Raw genomic sequence first — 20,615 nt, 5'->3', positions numbered from 1 at the left:
TAAGTAATTTCGTCTCACATTACACATAATTATTTATGAATATCAATATTTATTAATTTTATTAAAAATATATAACAAAGTACAGAGATATTTAACTTTTATGTCTAGCATTACTGCAATTATATCCTTTAGATGGAGATTGGGAGAGTGCTGGTTTGCAGTCAGTGATTCTGCAGTATAGTTTGTTAAAGTGTAACCCTGTGTTATTTTAAAGACACTACTATTGACCATCCCTGGAGCACTTAAGCTTGAGCAAAGGCTCTGAAGTCAATAGTTATTTGATTTTATGTAGAGTAGTTTACAGCCTTTCCTCCTTGGAAACAATGGTGTCTCTTGGTGCTTGTAGAATTGTTCAAGATCTCCCTTTTCTCTCTTGCCCTCTCTCTTCCTGAATGGATGGACAGTCAGAGGGAGAAACTGTGTCTTTCAGTTGTTTGGTGACTTCACAGGAATGCTGTAAGAATGAATGGTCTCAAATTAGAAAGCCATTCTCTGTGAAGTTATTGTTTATCTGTCATCTGCAGTGGGATAGAATAATGTACATGAAAAGATGTTTCTCTTAAGTTTCTGGCCAGCAGTTGAAGAACCCTTATATTTGCACCTGAATATTGTTTTGATGTGAGTCCAGCAAAGCACAGATGCTTTGAAAAGGGAGATGCAGTGATATTGTATGGTGAAGAGCAAGGGATTACTATTAATTTCTTTGCAGAAAAACGCTGCTTTTGAAGATGTGACTGCTTTCTATATAATTTGTGGATATGTGTATATATTTACTAGATTTGTGTGTATCTGCTTTGTTTTTGTTCTTTCGGCGTGCTGTGTGTAGAGTGTTTGTATCTTCTGGTAAAATGCATCTTAAATATTTCAGCTGCACAATGGTAAGTTGTGTGCGGTGTTAATCACTGGGTGAAAATTGCTATCAGATGTTTTGGTTGGATGTTATTGCGTTTGGAGTGCAGTAACATTTTTTTTTTAATTTATTTTACAAGTGATGTCTTTTTTCATTCAAAAAAGACTTTCCACACCATTTTCTAGCTCTGCAGTGTGTTTGCACATTGGAAACTGTGCAAATGAGTTTATGAAACCCTAGTGTCAGTAAACATGTAAAAAAAAAAAAAAAAAAATAACAGGGCCAGGATTTCTGTCTCTGAGTGAGAGATCTTCAGACGTTAAAAACCTTGAAAAGAGATCAGGATATTGCTTTATTCTTGCTCTCTAGTTGGGTAATACTGACTTTTTGCTGGTTCAGAATACTTACGTTGGAATGGACTCTAAATTTGGGAGAGCACTAACTGCATGAAAATAAACATTGACCAAAAGTGCTACAAAACTCAAGCTACAAATGGGTTTCTGTTGTAATTCAAAGAGTTTGTATAAACATTTACAAACAAGTTAAACTTCCAAACAGGTTGTTTTTGTCTTTAACGTACATTTCCATCTTAAAAGATCCTGAGCTTCTGAACATAAACAAATCAAAAAGAACAGCAATCACAATCTTGGACATTGCCTTTAAAGCCTTTATATAGATGTGTCTATTTTCTGTATGTTGTTCTGTGACTCCCTTTAGTCTATTTGATGGCTTGGCTTGACAGCTGGCCTTGATGCCTTAACCACTGGAGATTTTACTATTAGCATAATCATCTCTCTCGTATTCTCATTCAAAATCTATCCCTGTTAACTCGTCCAGCGCTTTCCTGCCATCTGTTGGAATATTGACCCAACATATATACAGGGCTGACACAAAAAGTCTCTGTTTAATAAATCTTTATGTAGTTCTATCTGTTTCCTATGTCAGTTTGTATTTAGAACTGGTGGCTCTGTGCTTTTTTCAAGTGCCACAGGCAAATAAAGCCAAGGCTTTGTTTTCAAGTGTTAAATGAGAAGGCTTAGGCATGCTAATTCTGTGAGGATTTGCTCAGCAGGGTGACACTTGTGGCACCTTCTCTTTTACTTTTTGCATGAGAAGCTGATATTCAGATAACATTCAGATCACAAATGCATTAGACATAGACGAATATCAATAAACATGCTTATGTAAATTAGGGTTTTTTTTCACGTCTTATGCAGACGTTTAGTTGCCTTTGGAGTTAATGCAGGTTTTGTTGATTGTCAAAGTGAGAAATTTGCTGAAATACAACACAAATTATTGTGAAAATAGTTATGATATATTTAATATTTTTAGATTAATTCCCTGTGGAGGATGTGTAAATATTTTCACTTAGAATCAACATAATATCTTAAACAGGGAGAACAAACCTTTACATACAACTGTATATGTATGTGTGGAGTCACTAAGTCTAGTAACTCGGTTCTTAATTTGTCTCCGATGACATGTGGGCCCAGCCCAAAGATAGAATGTGGCTGTTTGAGTTGGCTGCCTAGTGACCAGGCTGGACTGGGCAGATGAAACCATGGCTGAGGTTCATAGTCACCATAAACAATGTGAAAGATGACAGCTGAGCAGCTTTAGCTTAGTGGCCTGGGCCATACATTCACTAAGTTGGCACAGTGCTTAAGAGGATGGAGAAATGTATTTAGAGGAGAAAATAACTTTCATGTTGATCTATTTTGTAGAGCACTTCTCCTTTCTCACATTACTGTGTAATTGTAACTTTATTTTCATAAGCCTTAGCCAGGCAATTTCAATAATACATAAGTAATAAATTAAGTAATGCATAATTATTTGCAATCTAAATGTAATAACAACATTTTGGGAGTAGGACCATGTCCAAATGCCTGCCCTTAGCCCTGTATAGACCCTCCAAATTCATTCATTATCTGTAACCGCTTATCCTGTTCAGGGTCGCGGTGGGTCCAGAGCCTACCTGGAATCATTGGGCGCAAGGTGGGAACACACCCTGGAGGGGGTGCCAGTCCTTCACAGGGCAACACACACACACACACACAAATCAAATCAAATCAAATTTATTTATATAGCGCTTTTCACAACTGATGTTGTCACAAAGCAGCTTCACAGAATTCCAGTAAGACAAGATTTGACATGAAATGTAAAGACAAATGTAAAACCCTCAAGTGAGCAAGCCAGGGGCGACAGTGGCAAGGAAAAACTCCCCCAGCTGAGGAAGAAACCTTGGGAGGAACCAAGGCTCACAAGGGGTGACCCATCCTCCTCTGGTCAATCTACTGGTGATGATAGTTAGTAGTCCATGAGAACTTCAGTGTAGGGACAGCTTCAAGGCACTTGGTGGTTGCTGGAGCGTGGGCAGCTGGTCTGAAGCGTGGAGGAGGATCTCGACAGTCATCCATCAGTGTCCAGACAGACAGGTGGGCAGTCGTTTACTCGGAAAGATGTAAAGGGATGGAATTAGTTTTGAACTGTTTTGTGTTTGTAAAGTAGAAAATATGAAAATTTCCAGAGTGTGGCTAATGACTCCGGCAGATCTGACTATGACAGCATTAACTAAAAGGAGAGAACCAGGAGGACACACAGACACGGGAGCATCCTGAAACACTGGCATCCCTCCGCTCCACCGTCAACAAACCTGAGTGATCGCGAGAAGCGGCGGGACGACAGCACCAGCGTCTCAGTTTACTATAATTCCCTGTGTCCATGGACCCCCTGGATCTGCCGCCTTTATCTATGGGGGAGCATTAGCTACCAAAAGATAAACTAAACAAATGAGTTTTTAGCCTACATTTGAAGATTGCGACTGTGTCTGAGTCCCGAACATTTTCTGGAAGATCATTCCAGAGTTGGGGGGCTTTATAAGAAAAGGCTCTTCCCCCAGCTGAGGCCTTCTGAATTCTGGGAACAATTAAAAATCCAGTATTCTGTGATCTGAGTGAACGTGGAGGCTCATAATAGGAAATTGTATCTTGAAGATATTCAGGAGCAAGCCCATGTAGAGCTTTATATGTTAATAACAAAATTTTGTAGTCAATGCGGAATTTAACAGGCAGCCAATGAAGTGATGATAAAACTGGGCTGATATGTTCAAATTTTCTAGTTTTAGTGAGGACCCTAGCTGCAGCATTTTGAACTAGTTGAAGTTTTCTTAAATTGCTGCTGGTGCATCCTGACAGTAGTGCGTTACAGTAGTCAAGCCTTGAAGTAATAAAGGCATGTACTAATGTTTCTGCGTGCTGGAGGGATAAGGCATTTCTAATCTTAGCAATATTGCGAAGATATAAAAAAGCTGTCCTAGTGATACTACCTATGTGTTGATCAAATGATAAATCCGGGTCAATTATGACACCAAGATTTTTTGCTGCTGAACCAGGTTTAACTGGAAAGTTAGCTAGATTTAAAATTAAATCTGATAATTTATTTCTTGTCACTTTTGGACCCAAAAGCAGGACCTCTGTTTTGTTGCTGTTTAGAAGGAGGAAGTTACGCAACATCCAGCCTTTCACGTCTTTTACACAGTCCTCTATTTTCTTTAATCTGTGTTTGTCATCGGGCTTGGCTGAAATATACAATTGTGTGTCGTCTGCGTAACAGTGAAAGTTAATGTCATGGTTTCTTATAACTGTGCCTAGCGGTAACATGTATAATGTAAATAATAATGGTCCTAAAATAGAGCCTTGTGGAATTCCAAATCTTACTTTAGAATAATTTGAATTTAGATTGTTTACTTTTACGAATTGATAACGTTCGGTTAAGTAAGATTTGAACCATAATAGGGCTGTCCCTGTGATTCCAACCATGTTTTCTAACCTTTCTATGAGAATATTGTGGTCTATTGTATCGAAGGCTGCGCTTAGGTCAAGAAGCACCAACAGGGATACGTGGCCTTGATCAGAGGCAAGAAGAAGATCATTTGTTATCTTGACTAGAGCTGTCTCTGTACTATGATGTTGCCTGAATCCAGATTGGAATTTTTCATATATATGATTCTTATGTAGATATGAACTAAGTTGTTGGGCCACAGCTCTTTCTAAGATCTTAGACAGAAATGGCAAATTAGAAATAGGCCTGTAATTAGACAGTGTACTAGCATCAAGATTTGGTTTCTTGATCATAGGTTTAATAACTGCTAGTTTAAAAGCTTTGGGTACATGGCCCAGACTAAGCGATGAGTTTACTATAGTTAAAAGAGGATCAATAATAGCTGGTAGTACTTCTTTGAGCAACTGTGTGGGAATTGCATCAAGTGTGCAAGTTGTACAGTTTGCGGAGGTGATAATCTTCTCTAGTTCTAATTGTGGGAGTGGGTAAAAGGTTTCAAGTCTTTCTTTTGCAGTTATATTATGTTTTATTTCATTCACATCAGGTGGCAGCCAGGATGGATTTGATCCTGTGGCTAGAGTTTGTTGTCTAATATTCTCAATTTTATTATTAAAAAAGTCCATAAAATCTTTACTGGTGAGAGTTGCTGGAATTAGTTGTTCAGAACCTGCTTGATTTTTTGTAATTCTAGAAAACACACTAAACAGTGCTCTCGGATTATTTTTATTATTGGAGATCAGCGAGGCCAGATATGCTGAGCGAGCTTTAGTGAGGGCATTTCTATACTCTATAAGGCTGTCCTTCCAGGCAGAATGGAACACTTCAAGCTTGGTTGATCGCCATTTCCGCTCTAGTTTTCGTAATGTTTGTTTTAAAGTACGGGTCTTATCGTTATACCATGGTGCGAGCTTTTTCTGTCTTATACTTTTATGTTTAAGTGGTGCTACCTTTTCTAAAGTAGATCGACAGGTATTTTCTAGGTAATCAGTTAGTACATCTAGGTCCATTGGGTCTGATGGAGTTGGAACTGGGGTCGATAGTTCTGGTAGGTTTTCTATAAATTGTAGGACGGTAGATGGTTTTATTATACGCCTTGTAGAATAGCGAGGGTTCTTACATATATTATGGATAAAACGTAGCTCATATGAAATTAAGTAATGATCGGAGATTGCTGAGGATTGCGGTAAGATATTAATTTTGTCAATGTTAAGACCTAGTGTCAGAACTAAGTCTAAAGTGTGGCTGCAGTAGTGTGTAGGCCCTGTTATATTTTGAGTAATACCAATAGAGTCTAAGATTGAGGTAAATGCCTTTTTTAGTGGGTCATTTTCCTTCTCAAAATGGATATTGAAATCTCCTACAATTATAACTTTATGATTGCACACCGCTAGGTTTGTAGCAAAATCGCTGAATTCTTTCAGAAATTCTAAGTAAGGCCCTGGTGGTCTGTAAATGTTGCATAATAAAAATGCGTCCTTTTTTGTGACCGGATTTGTAATAATAGTGGAGAGAACCTCAAAAGAAGAGAAGGTGTCACATTGTTTAAGACTAATTTCTAGGGTATTTTGGTAAATTACACATACTCCACCTCCTTTGCCTGATATTCTTGGGCTATGTGCATAATTATAGCCTAGGGGGGTGGCTTCATTTAGTGCTAAATATTCATTTGGTTTAACCCACGTTTCCGTGAGACAGAAAACATTGAATTTATGATCACTTATAATATCATTTACGATGAGTGCTTTTAAGTTTAGTGATCTTATGTTGAGTAACCCAAATTTTAGTTCTGAGGTGTTGCTGCTAGGTGTTGTGTATGATTTAATATTGATTAGGTTGCTGAAACAGGCTGATTTTGTTTTTCTACTTTTATATTTAGTTCGGGGGAAAGACACAGTCTCAATACAGTTGAACCTGGGTGACGCCTCAAGACAGTTCGCAGACGGTCGGTTTAGCCTGTCTGTCTGCGGCCTGGTCCCGGCTCTGGATTGTCAGCAGCTATCTACACTACTCTGCTGACTAACTAAAAGACTATGTGCTATACTGCAAGAAAGTAAGGCAGCACCCTCCCGCGTGGGGTGGATACCATCCCTACCTATAAGACCAGGCTTGCCCTCAAAACGTAACCAATTGTCTATAAAGCCCACTTGATTTTCGGAACACCACTTGGACATCCAGCAGTTTAACGCCCAAAGTCTGCTGTAAGCTTCGTCGCCACGCCGCATTGGTATGGGGCCAGAGCAGATTACGGCATCGGACATCGTCTGGGCCAGTTTAATCACCTCTGTAATATTACCCTTAGTTACCTCAGACTGCCGCAGACGAATATCATTGGCCCCTACATGAATGACTACCCTCGAATATCTCCTATTAGCTAACAGTCTAAGGTTGCCACTAATATCCGGCGCTCTGGCTCCCGATAAACAGCTAACTGTTACTGTTACACACACTTTTGAATCGCCAATCCACCTACCAACGTGTGTTTTTGGACTGTGGGAGGAAACCGGAGCACCCGGAGGACACCCACGTGGACACGGGGAGAACACACCAAACTCCTCACAGACAGTCATTTGGACAAACTCAGTCCCACCTACACCTCCAATAGGGGGTTCAGCTTCATGCACTTACCTGAGCTCCTGCCCAAAAACATGTTGGAGTTTGCCTCCCCATTTCAGCCTTCACTGGCGTGGTCAGTACTAGCAGATCTTTGTTAGGTTAATCTTTATATGTACAGAACTGGAACTGTAGAGTTTATATGTGTCTGTTAACTAAGGTAACTAAGGAATGAGGTGTAATAAAAACAGTAAATAAATGTAATATTGTTAAAGCTTTGGATTCTAACACATCTAAAATGCATTGGACAAAAGCTGTCATATCTTGTTAATCAACTTTGTCTGGCCTCAGTCAACCTTGCAAAAGCCCACTGATGCGCATTAGGAGATACAGTATTGACACTCCTATATCACTGCCCTGCAGGCACCAGTGCAAAACATCAACCATAATCAATGGTCAAAGTGACAGCAGAGTGACAGCATCACAAGAACCTCCTTGTGAGGTTTATTTATTTTTTGGGAATTAGGTGATACATTGTCCTGTGATGTCGCCAAGGGCGTCAGGCATTGGGGTAAGTGGGTAAGGTTTGTGTATGTGTGGTTTTAGGAGGGGGTCATCCCTGTCCAGATGGTGGGTGCATGCTTGAGTACAGACTGAGGAGAACCACTGAGATGATTTGTCTCTGTGGTTTGATGGAAGGACAAAGGGAGAGTGACAGGATGAGCAGACCCAGATAAGAGGGGGAGAGAGTAAGGATGGGGAGAATGAGGGACAGAAAGACAGAATTACTGATACGTGTTAATAGGAGCACATTAACAAAGAAGAGCAGCAGTTCCCACTTAAGTTCGGCAGGGTTGGGCTTTTACCATGCAGTTAGCCTAGCATTAGCCTAATGCACGTGCACACACACACAGAACACCCAGAAAGAGAGAGAGAGATAAAGAGAGGAAATGGCACTTCCACATTGTTCAGACCTGTAAAGAATGAATGGTCAGCTGTTCTGGCATTCATTGACATGACTTTACTCAAAGCTTACCCACATTTACTTTCTGTTTATTAGTAACTAGACCTGAAATGGTACATGATTCAGTAACTTGAGGAATGTAGACCCCCAAGATATTTTGTTTTAATATAATTTTTTGACTAAATGAAATGCTGAAGCTCAAAAATGAGAGTTATAAACCAGTGGCAAAGCAGTATAGATGCTGTCACCAAAATTCTAGAATAACATTAAACAAGGAACTGGAAACATAAAGTTAATTGTTAAAATCCAACTGAGAAAAGATTGATGACTTTAAAAAAATACTTTTGTAAAAGTTTTACCTTTTTGTTTTAACTCATTCATGAAGTACATGTCAATCAAAATGTTACATGACCGCATTTCCTATACAAGTCTTACTTCGCACTTTGTTAGATTGTTAGAGATTTAATGTATCAGTGCCAGAGCTTCTAAAGTGATGATGATGTTTATCCCCTCTCAGACTAACAGGGTTTATGGCATTAATGACACAGTTCTACTCCACCATATGGTTATTGCTGATGAGTGATTTTGTGCTGATATTGATATGAGAGCCGCTCATGCGCGTGTGCAGCAGTCTGTGAGCGGCGTGCTATTGATCATGTTATTGATACCCAGCATCTCTGAGGTCTCTCTCCACCAGCCTTCTGTTCCTCTGTGGCTCACATCCTCCACACCATTATTGTGTATTTGCATCTCAATGCCAGAGTGGCTTCCCACTGACACACCAGCACAGCCAAAACCAGGCCAAGAGTGTGGCCAAGCTTTTCATTCATTCATTTCTTTCATCCATTCAGAGAACACACACATTTACACAGTCAGTAACTAGGTTTGCAAACCTCTGAAATCCCAATGCTTTGATTTGTATTTTTTTAGAAAGTCTGATTCAGTGTTTCACCTTGATTTGATGTCTTTTATTTTTTTTTTATACATAAATAAACTGAATACAGAAATGTGGTGCGGAGATACTGTGACAGTAAAAACAACACACCAGTCTTGCTTTTTTTGGGAAACAATTGTATTCCTGTAATTAAAAAATAACCTAGGTATGTTAAAAAATACCACATTTAATCATTTATTAATCAAACTATTAATTGGAAATAGGTGTGAATAATATATATTACAACAGTCTTCTTTCTCAATACAAGTTTTTATATTTAAATTCAGCTGGCAAAGCTTTGTTAAGGTACATTTCTTAGCATCAATATACATAAGTGGCGCAGCAAGTGGGTGTCGCAGCAGGTAGGTGTCGCAGTCACACAGCTCCAGGGACCTGGAGGTTGTGGGTTCGAGTCCTGCTCTAGGTGAGTGTCTGTGAGGAGTTGGTGTGTTCTCCCTGTGTCCGCGTGGGTTTCCTCCAGGTGCTCCGGTTTCCTCCCACAGTCCAAAAACACACGTTGGTAGGTGGATTGGCGACTCAGAATTGTCCGTAGGTGTGAGTGAATGTGTGTGTGTTGCCCTGTAAAGGACTGGCGCCCCCTTTAGGGTGTATTTCCGCCTTGCGCCCAATGATTCCAGGTAGGCTCTAGACACACCGTGACCCTCAACTGGATAAGCGCTTACAGATAATGAATGAATGAATATACATAAGCAGAAAGGATTATATACTGTTGAGAAGGTCACTGTGCAATTCTATTCAGAATTTATCAGACCAAGAATAAACAACTATTTCATATTTCACCTTTCCACCTCTCCACTACCTCCAGATGAAAAATCCCACAACAAATATATAACAGAGCATCTACCTTACACACATTTGAGTGTTATTGATCATTTATGGCTTAACACTCATTAGTGAAGTGACAAGGTAGTGCACGTCTGTGTATGTGCTGAAATAAGCAACAGGTCTCCTTAGGCTCCAGTGTGGATTATTATTTACTCTTCCGGAACTTTCTGTCATTAATATGACACATGAGGGTTCACAGGGGCCAGGTAGTGCCCTTTTGCCAAGTTTTGCTCTCCTCCTACAAATCTCCCTCCCCTTTCTCTTTTTCCCTCCCTCCCGCTCCTTAAGGGGCTTTGTAGTGCCGACAACAGACAACTTCCCCCCCATCCCCCCATTCTTCTCTCTCTCTCTCTCTCTCTCTCTCTCTCTCTCTCTCTCAGTTGCTGGGGAAGGCCCATCTGGTATTTAGACTAGCATTTGCCTGTGAATAGCATGGAGGTGGAGAAAGGAGGGGAGTGGGCGCCAGTGTCCTTCTCTCTTCCCGAGCCCGTCACTCTGAGAGAAAGAGAGGGAGAAACACATAGAGAGAGAGAAAATAATGACTGCCGCTGCACCCTGCTCTGCTCCTGGGACTAGCAGTGGTTTACATGAACAGGAAAATGGATATAGCCATGAGGAGGTAGGACCACAGGTCTAGGCTAGTGCATAAACATTTGTACTTAATAGTGCCGATAGTATTTATGATCATAATAATAGATGAAAATACAAGTAATTTTAATAATGTTGGTTTAGGGTTAATCTCTAACGCAGTTCCTGTTAAAAATATGTATATATTTTGAGCTAAGTTTGAAATAGCTGCTTGAAAATACATTTAAAAAATGGTAAATTCTGTCTCTAGAATATTCTGTCTGATTATCATTTGTAATATTGTCTAATGCTTCTGTTGATACATTTAAGACAAGCTGAAGAGAACAATCCAATCAAAACATTTTGTACAACACTAGCACAAAGTAGCAAAACTGTAGAACTCCAAGCATATCCATCAGCAGATATTTTAATACATTGGTAAATACAAAACAAATAAGCATATGCACCACCCGGTACAAATAAACACGTTTTGTGATAATTGAGAGTGTTAGGTTTTTGGTAGTGATGACTTACTGATTTTAGTGGTTGTTTTATTTTTATTTATTATTTTGATTTTCTTATCAGACCACAGATATCTGTGTATTCTAAATGGTGCCATGCACGCTGCTTGTGTGTGTCCGCGTGCATGCACTGAGTGGTTAATTGAAATCTTGGCGGAACTGTTTTGAATGGAGCTCCGTGGGTATCCAAGGATAGTTGACTAACTCTCTCCCAGTTAATCCTCTCTCTACCCCTCCCTCTCTTTCATTTTGCCTCCTGCCCTCATTCCCTGAAAATGAATGGGTTTGATGTGGCCATGAGTTGTAGTGTGAGTCTGGAGGTGTATATTCTTTCCATGAGAAAATCCCCCTGTAAAGCAGCTCATGTTTGGATTTGTTTTTTATGCCATTGCTTGACATAACCTTGGGCAAAAGTCTGTCTTGTCTAGCTTTACACTTACCATTGTCTCACTGTAAATGCCTGCAGTGTTGGTGAGATACAGAATACAGAATGTGGATTACTTTACAACTGTTCTGCAGTAATAGAAATATAAGTTATCAGGACAGGATATTGTTAGATTCTGCAGGAAGCCCTGGAAGCTAAAGCTTGAACTGATAGCGACAAAGCATGAAATCAGTTCTGGTTTATAATCCTTCTTACATCATTTTGCATCTTATTATACAATTTTCCCTAAGGAAATCATGACAGCTTTGGAGATGTAGAGTATGCAGGCTTTAGACTAACCAGGTGTTGTACAGGATGTTTAGCAGTGCATTGAAGCAGTTTAGGGTGACACGGTGGCGCAGCAGGTAGTGTCGCAGTTGCACAGCTCCAGGGACCTGGAGGTTGTGGGTTCGATTCCTGCTCCGGGTGACTGCCTGTAAGAAGTCGGTGTGTTCTCCCCGTGTCCGCGTGGGTTTCCTCCGGGTGCTCCGGTTTCCTCCCACAGTCCAAAAACACACATTGGTAGGTGGTTTCCTCCGGGTGCTCCGGTTTCCTCCCACAGTCCAAAAACACACATTGGTAGGTGGATTGGCGACTCAAAAGTCTCCATAGGTGTGACTGAATGTGTGTGTTGCCCTGTGAAGGACTGGCACCCCCTCCAGGGTGTATTCCTGCCTTGCGCCCAATGATTCCAGGTAGTCTCTGGACCCACCGCAAGCCTGAAGTGGATAAGTGGTTATAGATAATGAATGAATGAATGAATGAAGCAGTTTGAGAGTCTGTTTTAATATTGTGTTTGAATAGACTAGTCTGACTGTGAGAGATGGACTGTGAGAGCTATGCAGGAATAATTTGTAAAGCAGCTGTATGATATGACTAAATTCCTCCTGGAAGGAACTATCATTAACCAACAGCTCTTTGTGTGTGTATGTGTCTGTCTGTGTATGTGTTAGTAGTAGTTCTAGTAAAATATTTATTTGCTAATGGCTGTCACTGTCCTGCCGAAATTTACAAAAATATTGCATTTAAATATGTAAAGAGCAGATTATTCTGAATTACAAACATCAACAAATGGAGTATCTCTTGTACATAAATTGTACTATCATAAAAAATATAATTACACCGAACATGAAGTATTTCTCACAAATAATTATAGTGATAATATCATGGTATCTCAGATTTCTCTGATTGCACATGCTGAAATTGATAGTGATTTTATGGTACAGTACTTAAGTACTGGCAAATTTTATCAGAACACTGAAGAACATTGAGATAACTCTCTTCTCTGTGTAACACTATAAAAACATTATTAATTGTAGCTTTTCTCTTTAGGAAAGTGATTGCCGTTTTTTAATTCATTGGTCCTCTCTAACCTTTACGCAGGAGTGAACATGTCCTCTCATCATAGTGCTTCACTGATCCCAAGGCATGTCATCCCCCCTCAGGGCTGCTGTGTGAGGGCAGAGACCCCCAAAACCAAAGCAACTGCACTGCCCCCCACCATCACAACACCCTCGCATCAAATTCTCTACTCCCCTAAAATCACTAAGCGAGTATGGTGGGACAGCCACATGAGCACAAAACCAATCCCATGCTTGTTTAATTAGGCCTGTCAGTCTATTGTAGTAACTGAGTGCAGCTTTCTCTTCTCATTTGTGTGTTTGTGTGCGTGTTCATTTGTCTCTGAAGACATGTGTACATGGCTCAGCAGTAGCAGGACCATGGGATGGACACCTGTGGCTACACAAACAGACCTCCATGGTCGTTAAATGACAAGAAACAGAGGGGGAAACAAATGTGTGTGACCCAGCAGCTCACCGTGCTCTTTGCTGTGGCACTCAGGGCAAGAGGGGAAAGAAAAGACTTGAGTGAAAAAAAAACAACTGATTTTTAGTGCTCAGCTTGTTAATGACATGCTGACTGATCACTGAAGCATGCTTTCACTTCACCTTTCACTAATGAGCCACCTGTGAAACATGCTGAATGTACAGCCCACAGTTAGACAAGCCAAACCCATCTGTACTCCTAATGATGCCTTGCCTCTGGACCACTTTATTTGGCTGAAAATATAAAAAGCATGTGTTGTAAATTGATTGACTTATGTTTATGTGCCACAAACAAGAATAGGTTTGGATTTGGTGACACAAGGTATGTGTTGATCAAGACATAGGTAGACAGGTAGAGACTCTAACATTTAAGGGTTTCCGGTTATTGTCTTGTGTATGCCCCCTCCGCTTCTCTCATGTCAGTGAAGTGTAGACAGAGTGAAAGTGTAAACAAAGCGAACAAAGGGCCTGTGTCAGATTTGGGGGTGCTGTCTTTTCCATCAAGATGTTGATATTTATTTCCTTAGGGGGTTTATGTGTGAGGTTGACCTGGAATATTGCTGTGTGTATTTGTGTTTGTGTGTGTGAGATGGTTGAGTAGGCATTACACTGATCAGTACTGTGATTCAGTGTGATTACTCATGCTTCTATGTCTCTGATGTGACCTGATTGGCTCGCTCTGCAGACTTTACTTTCCCAGACCTCCCCCCACCCCAGGCCCAACACACTCAAATTACGATCTCTCTCTCTCTCTCTCTCTCTCTCTCTCTCTCTCTCTCTCTCTCTCTCTCTCTCTCTCTCTCAAACACACACACACACACACACACACACACACACACTTACTTAGAAACACACCACACCCTGTGACACAGTGCCCCAGGGTCACTCACACTGTGCTGGCAAATCACATATTTGCAAAAAGCCGTAACCACACACAGGCAGTTATTTTACAGTGTATTTGTATAGTACTGTGCAAATGTCTAAGCCCACACTCCTTTTCATTAATTTACAGTTGAAAGCACCTTAGAGATTTGTTTCAGGAATATCTCAACACCTTTTTTCCTTTTCACTAATTATTGTGTCCATCTTTTGACTTTACATTACATTACAGCTGCCATTTCTTTAGGACTCTTGCTTTCAATTATTTAAAGGCTAAGCACCAGCTATATGAAAGTATCAAACAAATAAATACAGTGGAATTTGAGTTCCTAACTTGTGTTTATTGATAGAAAACATGTTATTTATTATTAATTCAAGGAATACGGTTTAAAAGACAGATTGTCCACCCCCCAACGGTGTTCGGAAACTCTAATAGGCGTCTTGCATGTGACGTAGATGGTGGACAACAACTCTAGAAGTTGCACTTAATTTAATGCAAAATGAGGAAAAGGTGTGTTGTTTTTGGCTGCAATCATTCAATGTACAGTGGGACATCTGTGAACAAATGGCCCAACAATCCCAAAATATCCAGAAAATTGACTGCATTACAAAGTTTTATATTTTTGAATGAATTCGAGTTCGACTTCGATCACATTTACAAGAATAATGGTACCTCTAAATTTGAGTTTAGCTTATTGCTAGGCTATTGTCATGAATAATGTTTGTTATTTAGCTAGCCGGGGCGTTGTTCAGCTGTTGTCCACAAGTGACGTCATAGTTGCGTTCAAGAATTTCCGTAGCGAGCTCATGTTTTTCCGTCAATTTAATAAAATTGTCAGTTTTAAAGCAAATGAAGCATGCTATTTTCATTTTAATTCATACTTATATATGTCAGTAACTAAAATAATGTGAAATATTCATGGAGGTCCATTAAGTGGTGCTTAGCCTTTAAGGAAATCTGCTGGTGTGATATTACTGCAACTTCAAAGTTCAGTCATAGAAGTTGCTTGCATTAACTAAATGGATATATTGACACATGGAATGTTTACATGCAGTAAAAAGACAACAACTGATTAAGGGACTAAAAGCTAGTTTAAATGTAACCTGTGAGTTGCACCATGGGGAAGGAATTGAATATGGACTCTGTGGAAAAGCTGTCTACAGCCAATAAAGTAACATGTGAGTGACACGTTGTGTTTGTTTCCCCTCCTAGTAGCGAAAAAGAAGTTCAGACACACTTTACCACCAGATTAATTTTCTGCATCACTTGTATAGCTGTAATGAGAGACAGACAGAGGGACAGTTCGAGTCAGATTCACTTGCAAGCTCTTATGCAGGCAGGTGGAACTGAAGCTTCTAATGCCTGCAGTATTTTTGGGATCTTGAGAACTCAAAGATGCAGTGAGATGCTTCATTCCCTCACTCACTCTCTGTCTCTCTCTCACTCTCTATTGCTCCCACTCTCTCTGAACTGTCAGTAGCAAACAAAGCATGCAAAAACACGAGCCACACACTTAGGGCCCAGGGGGCTTTCAGGGTTCATGTCTTTTTTTCTATTGAACAGCTGCTGCCCATGCTGGACTCCCCTTTTATGAGCAATATAATTACACTAATGCACACACTGCTTAGCAACTCTAAGACAGAGGAGAAATCTGTCATGGCCTGGTGTTTACATTTGTGCGGGTGTGAATCAAGATTTTTTTAGGTTTTAATTCTCCTGTTTTGAAATTAACTAAAAATAACTAAAAAACACCACTTTACACACTCACAAATGTACACACCAGGCCAATGCTCTGAGAAATACAGAAAAACATATATATAATTATTTAATAGTCGACACGTGTTGTTTGGCACCTCACTCCATAGAATGCAGCAGCGCGACAGAGCCCCCTCAATCACACAACCCCCCCCTGACCCCATCAATCACACAACAATATTGAATACAAATTGATGGATTGGCTCTGCTGTTTATGTCAGCTGATAAATTAGAGGCCTTCATAATCTGAAAAATCTGCCTGAAAGAGTCAAATGCACCAGAAGCTACTTATCATACAGGTGCAGACATAGTCCCTATCTCTGATTATCATTTCTGTTTCAGGGACTGATTTTGCAGTGTTTTTCATTAGCATTCCTTTAGTCTGTGTTGTCTGATGCCAGATGGTGTCTGACATAGTGTTATTCGACCTTTACAATGTGAAGGAATGAAGATTTCCCAATTTTTTTTAAATAATCACATATAAAGAGGGGCATCTTTTTTGTTTTTGTTTTTCATTTTAAATATTCTGTTCTAGTATTGACTCCTCGAGAATATAGGTTGAGATTTAACTTGTTTATTCAAACAGCCATGACTCCTTGTATTCAATCATGACTTTAGATATAAATAACTAAAACTTTGTCTTAATGAATATCGTATAATCAGAATCTGTGATCAATTTAACAACAAGTATAAACATTAATAAGGACAAAAGCTTTACTATACCCCAAATATATGAATTTGTAATCATATCTCTTAAATATGTCGTTTGTTTGAAATAATCCCATGAGTATTAGTGTTTCCTAATGTTCTCTACAGATTTCAAAAATCTAAACGTTATTAATAAATGCAGTATTTTCCAAACCTGATGTATGTATCTTCACATACCTCTTATGTACATGTCAGGCTGGTGCTAACAACTTAAATGTGTATAACATGTAGAAACTGTGACCGTTCGGGGGAGCGGGTTCGATTCCCGTTCCGGGTGACTGTCTGTGAGGAGTTGGTGTGTTCTCCCTGTGTCCGCGTGGGTGTCCTCCGGTTGCTCCGGTTTCCTCCCACAGTCCAAAAACACACGTTGGTAGGTGGATTGGTGACTCAAAAGTGTCCGTAGGTGATAGTGTGTGAGTGACTGTGTGTGTCTGTGTTGCCCTGTGAAGGATTGGCGCCCCCTCCAGGGTGTATTCCCACCTGGACCCACCGTGACCCTGAACTGCATAAGCGGTTACAGATAATGAATGAATGAATGGATGATAATAATGCAGTAAAATTAATGAATTACAACTTTTTTTAGGCTAGTGACACCTAAAGATTCTTCTTTCCCAAGAAATGCATTTAATCAAAACATTTTGGTCATATATTGTTTTTTTTTTTTGCAATTATAGGCAGATACAAACATGATTCTAATGTTGTTGCACTTTTCTCGTGACTTACAAAACAAAGCCTATTTTCAAAGATCTTTTTAATGCCTGGTATACCCACTGTGCTAATTGTACCATCACATCTGCACATCTATTTCACTCTGTCACTTCTTCTTTCATTCACACTTAATAATCCAGCTACAGTACAATGGTGATTATGCTGAGTGTGATATTTAGATGAAAAGTGACCTCCTGCTGGAGCTGTTGAAGAGCCATGAAGATACACTGAGATTTTTAATGGTATGCATGCAAAGAACTCTACTGGACTTCTTTTCTTTATAAAACAACTTTCTTAAGCTGTCAAGTCACAGTATGTTAGTAACTTAACTCCTGGAAAAATTCCAAAACTTCAAATGGTGTGTAAGCATAATGCCCAGTTTGAAAACACTCATTACACTCACACACATTCACTTTGAGAAAAACACATTCTTGGCATTACTTGAGCATGAGATCAGGGATTGGCTGTTGTCCTGAAATTCTCTCCCTTCTTTTTTTCTCCTTTTCCGTCTTTTCTTTCATTTTTAAGGAAATAATAAAGAAGATTTCTTTTGAGTGTTAAAATGTCCTCAGCCCCTTAACACTGCAGGAGCTTCATTTCTGCATGCATACAAAGACTTGGAGATTCTCCACCCCACACCCCCCTCTACCTCCCTCCCCCTTTTGTGCCTCGTTGAATAGTGAGGCCTTTAGAGGTGCCTTCTTCAGCTCTGAGCAATCAAATACTACACACACACACACACACACACACACTGCTAGCACACACCATTCACACTTCAAAGGGCCTTAAGCGCTCTCAACTATGATGTCATCTTCAGCCTGTTCATGGCAGTACACGCATCAAATAGACGAAAGGAGAAAGAGAGTGAATTGCCGCATTGATATAAAGTGTTTAATTTGAGTTCTCCAATGGGGAAGTGCTATGTGTTAGATTAGGAGAAACCATGAAAGACAGTTTGCCAAGAGGCTGTGACCTTTTTGCCTCCAAAAGGCTTTGTCACTACAAGCCGTTGGTGCTTTTTTTTTACTGCAGGATCTAATGGAGATCCTTACGGCTTTGAATGGCTCTGTTATTCTTGTTTCTTAAAAACATAACTGTTTTGTGAAATGTGTTTAAACAATGACACTGAGGTACAAAGAGTACATTTTCCCCCAGAAAGATATGCTTTTTTGAACCATTAAAAAGTGTTTGTGAATAATAGCCATTGATTAGCCCCCACCCAGCGCTCTCTCTCTCTCTCTCTCTCTTTCATTGTGCCAACCATTAGCAGAGTGTATTGTTATTTTTGAACTGACCTCTGGTCTGTTGTTTGACTTTAGTATCTGGGTGCTGAGGGGTAAAACTGTTGGTATGTGGTTACAATGTCGCCCTGGCCACACACACACACACACACTCTCTTTCTCTCTCTCTCTCTCTCTCACTCTCTCTCTCTCTCTCTCTCAGGAGTCTGTCAGAGCTTTGTTGCATCAAAAGGCCCTGAGTGAATGTTTGATCGGTCTTTATCCTCCGTAACACAATCATCAGTTTGTTATAGGAGTATATAACAGGATAGAGAGAGAACCAAGTTTTAGGAGTGATAGACCATGTGAAACGCAGCATGGAAGTGATAGAAAGTGAGACAGAGAGGCTGTTTGAGGATGCATAATTGTGAAACTGGCGGTGGTATAGTGATTAAGGGAAGCTGTGTCTTAGCTGCAGACTGCTGTTTCACAGTTCTTAAATCCATTAGCTCTTCGGCAGCTGATGTGTTAAAGCCTTATTGCCTAGACCTCCCAGGTCCTCTATAAATGCCCCTTTATTTTACATCAAAGAAGTTTGCAAGGGTCTCTTTCCTTCTTTCTCTCCTCATCTCACTCATTCATTCTTCTGTTTTCTCTTTCTCACAGGGATTTCTTTAGACACAACCACATACAGATTCCCTTAGCAGAAAAGAGAATTACCTTTCAGACCCTTTTTCCACTTGTCTCTTAACTAACAGCTGTTGTGCTTTCGTCTCGTCTCATCCTTGCCTCAGGCTGCAGCGGTATGCCACACAGAATGTGGTTTCCAAGCTCCCTTTGCATCCACTTTTTGGCAGATACTTTTATTTGAATATCTCTACTGATCTATTTAACGTTATTTGATTATTCACTTAAAATGTTCTTTTTTTAATTCCCTTTGTTGTGTCATATCACTTCAATTTATATCACAGTGAATAAAAACTTTCTTTAAAAATTTCGGAATAGATCTGCACTGTGAATCAACTGTTGCTCACACAGCCTGAAAATAATCCTTTAAAACATTCACAGTTCAGAGTTCATAACTGGAAAACAGCTTATGTCTGCCCTGAAAGGCCCAGGAAAGTGACGGGAAAAGATACTGTTTGTAATCAGTGTTTTTCATTTTAAAAACCATTAAATAACACACACATACATACACACACACACACACACACACACATATATATATATATAATTCTAGATCTAGTTTGTTTTTGTTTATATGCATAAATGCAGTTAATAAATAAATATTATATACACGTGATTAATCTGACCAGATAATTAAAGTTGACATGTTGTAATCAAGCTTTGCTGGACTTACGTTTTAGAATACAGTCAACTGGTGCTTTTCCGTTGCATGGTACCTACCTGACTTGACTAATTCAGCACTCCTCAACAGGCTTTTCAGCCCTGGTCCCTGGTCGCTTTCCCGTTAGCACAGCAAAATGTAGTCAGTGATGTTGCAAAAGCCGGTTTGTAACAGGAACTGTGGGCTAACCATGTTGTGTATTAACATTTGGGCTTCACGCCCCAGTTCTCACAGAGTTTTTCTTTTCATTCCTTTTTGCATGTCTGCCTTTCACTGGAGCCACCAATCCAAGGAGCATTTGATCCTTTTCAAAAGGCCGTGGCATAATTTTACAAGTTGTCATTGAGAGTCAGATAAATACAGATGTAATCGCTGCTGTATTTTGGCGATTTTATAGATGGATAGTTTGTGTTGGAGGTCTACACTTCATCATGACTGACAAGTCTCTCTGGCCAATCAGTGCTCTGCAAGGTTTACATGTAACCTTTAGTCCATATTTTGTGCACTTGGAACTGCATGTGAACAAATACCAAAAAAGTACTGGTTGCAAGTACCAGGTACCAGATTTACCTAGTGGAAAAAGTATAGCCGAGCTGAGTAGGTACCTTGCAGTGCAAAAAACTCTATTATTACAGCCACTCCCCACCCTACCTCCCATTCATTTTAGTTGATAT

General features: G+C 39.9%; 1 protein-coding gene across 1 annotated transcript in view; it reads left to right on the top strand.

The window, feature by feature from the left end:
• The window catches only part of LOC136678451 (rho guanine nucleotide exchange factor 40-like), a 67,283-nt gene that overhangs the window by 34,353 nt on the left and 12,315 nt on the right, over positions 1-20,615 (top strand). The window lies entirely within an intron of this gene.

The sequence above is a fragment of the Hoplias malabaricus genome, chromosome Y (assembly GCF_029633855.1).
Source record: "Hoplias malabaricus isolate fHopMal1 chromosome Y, fHopMal1.hap1, whole genome shotgun sequence".
Lineage (NCBI taxonomy): Eukaryota > Metazoa > Chordata > Actinopteri > Characiformes > Erythrinidae > Hoplias > Hoplias malabaricus.
The sequence above is the reverse complement of the archived record's forward strand: the minus strand, read 5'-3'. Positions and strand labels throughout refer to the sequence as shown.